Source organism: Triticum dicoccoides, chromosome 2B (assembly GCF_002162155.2).
Source record: "Triticum dicoccoides isolate Atlit2015 ecotype Zavitan chromosome 2B, WEW_v2.0, whole genome shotgun sequence".
Taxonomy (NCBI): domain Eukaryota; kingdom Viridiplantae; phylum Streptophyta; class Magnoliopsida; order Poales; family Poaceae; genus Triticum; species Triticum dicoccoides.
Window position 1 is genome coordinate 572,074,878 of NC_041383.1, and position 7,134 is coordinate 572,082,011.

Here is a 7,134-nt window from a genome sequence, read left to right on the forward strand (position 1 = left end):
GTCACCACGCCGTCGTGCTGACGAAACTCTTCCCCGACACTTTGCTGGATCGGAGTCCGGGGATCGTCATCGAGCTGAACGTGTGCTCGAACTCGGAGGTGTCGTAGTTTCGGTGCTTGATCGGTTGGATCGTGAAGACGTACGACTACTTCCTCTACGTCGTGTCATTGCTTCCGCAGTCGGTCTGCGTTGGGTACGTAGACAACACTCTCCTCTCGTTGCTATGCATCACATGATCCTGTGTGCGCGTAGCAAAATTTTGAAATTACTACGAAACCCAACAAAATGAATGCAACTAAAAATCCAAAAAAAAGTTACTAATGGCGCACCACTAGGAGGTGCGCCATTGCTATCAAGGTACTTATGGCACACCAGGAGAAGGTGCGCCATTGCTAACCCTACCCCCACTAAAATCCCCAATCCTCGGTCCCCAATCTCACATCTCTCTCAGCCCTGACCCATTGCGCCGCTGCCCCGACCCACTGCGCCGCCGCCCCTACGTGCGCCGCCGCCCTCACCCGTGGGATGCGTCCGCTCCCAATCTGCGCCCCCGCCGCCTTCCTCTCCCCATCCTCCCCTTCCTCCCCCTCCGACCCCACCCCGCTCTCGCCAGAGCAGCGCCGCAGGGCCGACACTAACCTCGCCCTCGCCCGCGTGCGCCGCAACCTCCGCCTCGCCAAGTCTGGAGCTGCTCGTGGAGGAGACGTGGTTGGAGGCGCTCTCTAGGGAGCTGCTCAAGCCCTACGCGCTCGACCTCTGCCGCTTCATCGCCCACGAGCGCCTGCACGCCAAGGTGCCCGTCTACCCGCCGCCCACCTCATCTTCCACGCGCCAAATCGAGCGGCGGCCAGGTAAATCCCTCCTGACCCACCGGCGTCCACCTCGACCTCCCTCCTCCCCTCCATTCCCGCCGCCCCACGTCTCTTTATGGATCCATTTGACGGACTCCTCCACCTTCCCTTCTCTCTCCAGGATCGTACGAACTCCATCATCGAGCAGAACCAGGGCGAGCTCCAGCCCTACCCACTGGCGTCCAGCGCAGGTATGCTCGTCCCCTTCCCGCCCCTCTAGCTGCCGGCGTCCGCCCTCCCTCTCCCCTATCCCCCATCTCTAATTGTTTTCTTTTCCAGTCTCAGTCTATATGCTACACGATCTATACCGAGGTGAATAATCTTTTGTCATGGAAGATTGTTGGTTGCTGTGCATGATCTGTTGCAACTGCGAATGAATGTCCGTGAAAAATGTGTCATGAATGGATGTTGCTGAATATTGATGATATCTGAACCGATTCACACATGTGTGTCTGAATGTAAGACTACAACCTGTATAGGACAAATTTGGTGCAAGAAAACAACACACTTCTACTAATCTCTTGCTACATAGTAAAGGTATTTTGCAGTGCTCAAGCAAAGTGAGGATAGTTTCAGTTAACTAAGCCGTGATCACTCAAAAGTTAGTTCAAAGAAGATCTTGGTTGGCTTTCAGGAGTTGCTGCAGTTGTCAGAGAGAAGTTCAAACCTGTCAAAGAATGAATAGCCTAGTACTTCAGCTATTATCTTCCCCACTGTAGTTTTGCCGGAACCCATCATTCCTACATTTAAATGCATACACATATTAGATAGGCAATACATAGTGAAGGGTTCCATTCAAATTATAGAGCTGATGTGGGGGCAATAACTAACCAACTAGATAAACACAGCGGTCATTCAGGTAAGGGAGCACGTCCTCTGCTTTTTGCTGCAGTTAACATGGAGGTCAGTCATATCAACACAAATATGCAGTAAGTTGATGAACTGTGTGAATTTGTCCATGTAAACTTGCCAAGGCAAACATCATTGCATTATGTCCTAACCTTTAGTATGAGAGCCTCATCAGCAGAATAGTGGGCCTTCTCAGTACCTGCGATCGTGCATGCATCTCATATCACAATCATTCGATAGCATCCTCGATAGCACTCTCTTTGACTTCTATGGTTTGTCCTGGGTAGCATACTGCAGAGATTAGTCAATTTTTGTGGACTTATTTGCAATCGATGATATTTCTTTGGAGTCTCATGATACATCCCTTAATTTTTTTGAAATCCGTAGACACTAAAATCAAAATAGCTCATAGTTGTTTGATGTGACCATGATTAGGTTTATGTCCATTTCAATGGCTACTTGCAGCAACAGTTGAATGTAACTGAATTTTTGAACACATGAATTGTAGATAGTTTTAGTTAACTAAGATTGGCAGAATATCTTGTTTCAAATATAGCCTATGCATGTCTTGTTTTCTGGTTATGGATATTGTATAGTACTGCATATCTTTTTTTTGTAATATAATGCTTACCAAAGGTTTCAATATTTTGTTGTTACCATTGTTCTTTGAGCATAATTCTTTTTCATTTCCTACTATCCTTATTCTAATTCTCTTAAATTGCTATGTTGTGTGTAATAGAATTAGATCTTGGATCTGCTAGTGGACTTTGGGAGTTCGTTAGCCAGCTTGGTGACTCCAGATTTTTTCTGTGATCTGTGGCTGGCATCTAGACAGCACACACATACATACAGAGGCACATTGTGGTGCTGCTTTGTTTGTGTGATCACATTGTGGTGCCTGGCACATTTGCCCCATCACTTCGTTACCCCTTTCTCCTGAAATGTTGATTAATTTCCGTTTCGGTTGAGATTGGAGGTGCCCAGTTTTCTTGACCTAGAAGGTGCTCGATTCTCAACTGAAACAAAAATTAATCAACATTTATAGTTTGACCTAGATATAGGGGTGCTCCTGCTACTGCTTTGAGTTGTTACCGCTATATCCTCCATCCCGTCCCACCGGAGCAAGCAAACCTACAAGCTGCTCCTCATGTTTTCCCCTCTACTAGTAGACTCGAACTTTCCAATGCTGGCTGGTTTGCACCCTCTACAAGCTGCTACTGCTTCCGAATAACCTAACAGCCATCTAAATCTAGTTTGAATCAGAAAAATGTGAGAAAACCCATCGATTGAGGCGTACAACTAGTTGTAGATGAGGAGGGGCATTTGAGGCCCCATCGAGTCTATGAAGATGTGATGGGTCTTGATATATTGACTTGTGGATTTATTTTTTCCTAGACTTCATTTAAGAAGTAACTCTAGTATGTTTTTTTCCTATTTAGAGCGAACATGGCCCACAACAATGAGGCCGGCGGTTCGGGCAAGGCATTCTGGGAGCTGTCCCAGGAGATGGAGGAAGAACCTCACCGCTATGAGGACGCCGCGGAAGACACTGATCCCGACTACACAACCCCTAGTGGCGTCGGGGATAACACCACTGATGGTGCCACCAAGGATGCCACCACTAATGATGGCAGCGCACACATAGATGGCAGCCAACCGAAGAGGCAATGGAAGGACCGGCGCCCGAACATGCTCGGCACCGTCAAGCAGGAATTTACTGAAGTGTCCTCCAGTGGGCATCCAACGGCACCCAAAGAATTAGTTAGTGGGTACTCGGGACAACTCGGGTGCATTCTCCGGAGCACCGTCTCGATCAACACCGAGAACCTAAGGCATCATGACCGAGGGAATTTGCGCAACCTCCTCTTCATGAAGCTGCACGAACGATACAAGTTCCCTGATGACTTCGCAAACACACGCCTCTCAGGGAATAAAGTGAACAGTGCCACCCTCACGAAGATGAGTACGACCCTGGCTACTTGGAGAGCCGCGATGAGGAGAAGGATTCTAAGAGGTGATAGTTATGAGAAGATCAAGGAGACAAATCCTTCGATCAACGAAGCTGACTACCGGGGGTTCAAGATCAAGTACGAGAGCAACGCAACCGCGGAATCAAGTCAATGGGGGAAAGATATGCGGGACTTGAACTTAGGGGTCCACAAACTCGGTCCCGGTGGTTACAGAGTGGCGGAACCTATATGGGACAAGGAGGACGCGGAGCGTGCCGAGCAAGGCCTACCGCCCATCTTTGATAAATACCATGACAAGCAGACCAGGAACTATGTCAGGGCCCGGTACAAGGTGGACCCGGTAACAAAGGAGCTTACCACGGATCCGAAGACCAAGGCGCTTGAGCTTGTTTTGGTAAGGAATACACCCCCACGTAATTAGCTCCATATGGTTGCATTCTAACTAATGAAGCCAAATTTCTAAATGGTTCACGTTCCTTCCGCGGGACACTGAAAGCAGTAGCGCGGGGTCGTCTCAGAGCTCCCGTTGGGACACCACTTTAAATAGGGCATTGAACATAATGAAACACAAGAATAAGTTCAGTAAGCCGTCGTCAGCTGGTCGTGTGGCCGGCAAAGGCTTGTCCACGAAATGGTCGGAATACTATAACACTGGGCGAAAGGAGAGAAAGACCAGCTCGGAAAGCCAGGAGCGTGAGGTTCAAGAACTCAAGGCACAAGTGACGCGGATTCTGGAGATGGTCCAAGAGCAAGTGCGAGACCAACTGGGAGCGACGATCACCGCCATTTGCCTACCTTGATTGAGGGGCTGCAAGCGTGGATTGCGGGCGGCCAACGGGGGCTGCCCCCGATTCCCAGCTTCACGGCCAGCAACTCGCACAACGCGCCGGCGGCGCCATTGGTGTCTCTGGCGGAGGCTGCATTGGTGTCTCCGGCGCCAGCGCGGGCATTGGAGCTTAATGCACCCGGGTGTGGGAAGAATACGTCGGCCGGCACCTCGGTAACAAGCGGCCCCTCCGTCACTTGCACGCCCGCCGTTGGCGGTGCCTCGACATTAGCCGAGCTCGACGCCATCACGGTAACTAAGCCTCTCAGTCGATGACTTCATCTCCTTGCCTTTGACTGGGCATCCCTGATGCCCTACATGTTTCCGAAAGGCGCCACCGACGTTCCATGCACTCTCCTGCACTTCATGGGCGGCGAATTGATCGATGTCGCCAAGGCCAGAATCGTTCAACTGGGCAAACCCATGTTCCATGGTAATCTGATGCCACCCACCATGTATAGGGTTCAACTGGTTTGGGTGTTGCCGGGCTGCGATGACTTGTTACCTCCGTTTCGACCCACTAGGACCGACGAAGATGATGTGATGACCCTCAGCGCCTGCTTAAGCTGGCCCCTGCTTTGGCCGAAGAGCCAGATTCGTTTGGGGGCGGGGGACACCACCCCACAGACAACATCGACAGTCGTGCCAGCGCCAAGCCATGGCAAGACCACCGCAACGCTACCGAACATGTCGGACATGCATATGGCACAGGATCTGGACATGCATATGGCACAGGATCTGGACGATGACGACGACAACGGTACATTTACCAACGTTGATAAGTACTTGAATGAACATGGGTACGGTGACGAATTCTTGGGGCCTCCTTCTCAAGAACCCAATCCTGCAAAAGACGATCGCGATCTAGCTGGTACCGCGGAGAAACCCAATTGCAACAGGTGTAGTCTGGCGTTCAGTTCTCAGGAGACGCCTCCAGCTGCCGCCTTCACCGAGCCTCAGATAGCCGAGGTGCGAAATATTATCAGCCCCAACACACTCAAGAAGGTGGTCTTTGAGCAGAACTCGATCCCATTACAGCAGCAGAAGAAGAAGGGACGGAAAAGAAAGAATAACAAGGGTGCGAGTCAGCCGGCACCGAGTACGATCCGTGCTCAGGACGGGCCACCTTCACCTAAGGATATCTCGAGGAGGGTGCATGCGGCGGGTAGGCCGATGCTACCAACTAATCTGCTCAATGCTGCCACCAGTGTTATGCGGAGTCTGCATGACAGTGTTCTTTCTTTGGAGAAGCGGCATCTCTCCGAGAATGATGTGCCATACCCGGTTTTCGTGGCCAAGGTGCCAAAGGGCAAGGGCATTGTCGATAGCACCATTGGGGTATGATCGTCCTGCGGTTTGATGACATCTTCGCTATGTTTAACCTTCATCCGCTGCACTACACCTTCATTCGGCTATTTTTGCTCAGTATGGAGATGCGGATCATTCGAGACAAGACCTCGGACATCATGATAGTCGACCCCTTCTACATGTGTGCCAAGATCTTGGGCAGCGCTGGGGACCGGCAAGTCGCGAGTTCATACCTCGAAGGCATCATTCTGGCGAACCCAAATAAGGATAACTTCCTCGTGCCTTACTTTCCCGAGTAAGTCATCCCCTCACCGCCCCGTAACATATGATTTCTTAGATTTAGATCATTCTTTTTTTTCTAACATTCCGTGTTTTGTGCAGTGACACACATTGCACACTCATCCTCTTAAGCCCGAAATATTCCATGGCCGCGTATTTCGACTCGGACCGTTAGTCAAAGAAAGACTACACAAATATAAAGAAAGTTCTTGATGATGCTCTCCCTGGCTACGCCAGATCTAGAGGCACCTTCAGGAGGCCAATTTGTAGGTACGGCAGACACGTGTTCACCCATGTAACGATGTTCCCCTGCGTCAAGCAGCCGCCTGGCGGTCAGAAGGATGCCTACTACGCCCTCCATCACATGTGAGCGATCGTACGGGACCATAATCACCTTCTACTACCAACTAATCTCAAAGATTGGGCCGCACGCTTGTCGGGAATCCAGGACGCGGACATCAGACAAGAATTCTACCACATCCAGTAGGAGTTTGTGGAAATCATCCATCAAGATGTCCTTCGTACCTCGGGGCAGTTCTACCTTAGAGATCAATCGTCCAACAGTGAGATAGAAACAACGCTACAAATGCAGGCTGACGACGACCACGATTTCATGACCATCACGATAGACGGCGGCTTCATCCATGCTCTGGTCCCTGAGTCGAGTCGAAAGTAGTGATGCTATGTAGTTCTAAAATATCGATTAGCTCATGTTGTAATTAAACTTTAATGAACTTGTATGTCTCTTTAGTTTGGACAGTCGTTCAACTTATATGTAATCGATGCTATTTATTAGTAGGACCATGAATCGTGCTATTAATGTGTTGCTTTTCTCTTCCGATCCTTTTGTTGCATACTTATATATTGCTTATGTATTGTCTGTGAATTGCTACTAACGTTTTGTTTGTCTAGTGCATACAGATGTCGTCGTATGTCGTGTACAAGGGTAAATTTCCCAGAGTCTACGACGACTGGGAGGAGTCTCGGAGACAGGCTCACCGTTTCAGCGGTAATAGTTACAAAGGATACACCACTAGGGCGGAGGCGGAAG

The 7,134-nt window shown here is 49.8% G+C and overlaps 1 long non-coding RNA gene across 1 annotated transcript; it reads right to left on the reverse strand.

Moving 5' to 3' along the window:
* Nucleotides 1–1,492: 1,492 nt before the first annotated feature.
* Nucleotides 1,493–1,888, reverse strand: LOC119368041. The gene is made up of 3 exons (XR_005176501.1): nt 1,853–1,888; nt 1,683–1,737; nt 1,493–1,591 (listed from the first exon to the last, which is right to left on the reverse strand). It is a non-coding gene; the product is annotated as an uncharacterized LOC119368041 (long non-coding RNA).
* Nucleotides 1,889–7,134: the final 5,246 nt, after the last annotated feature.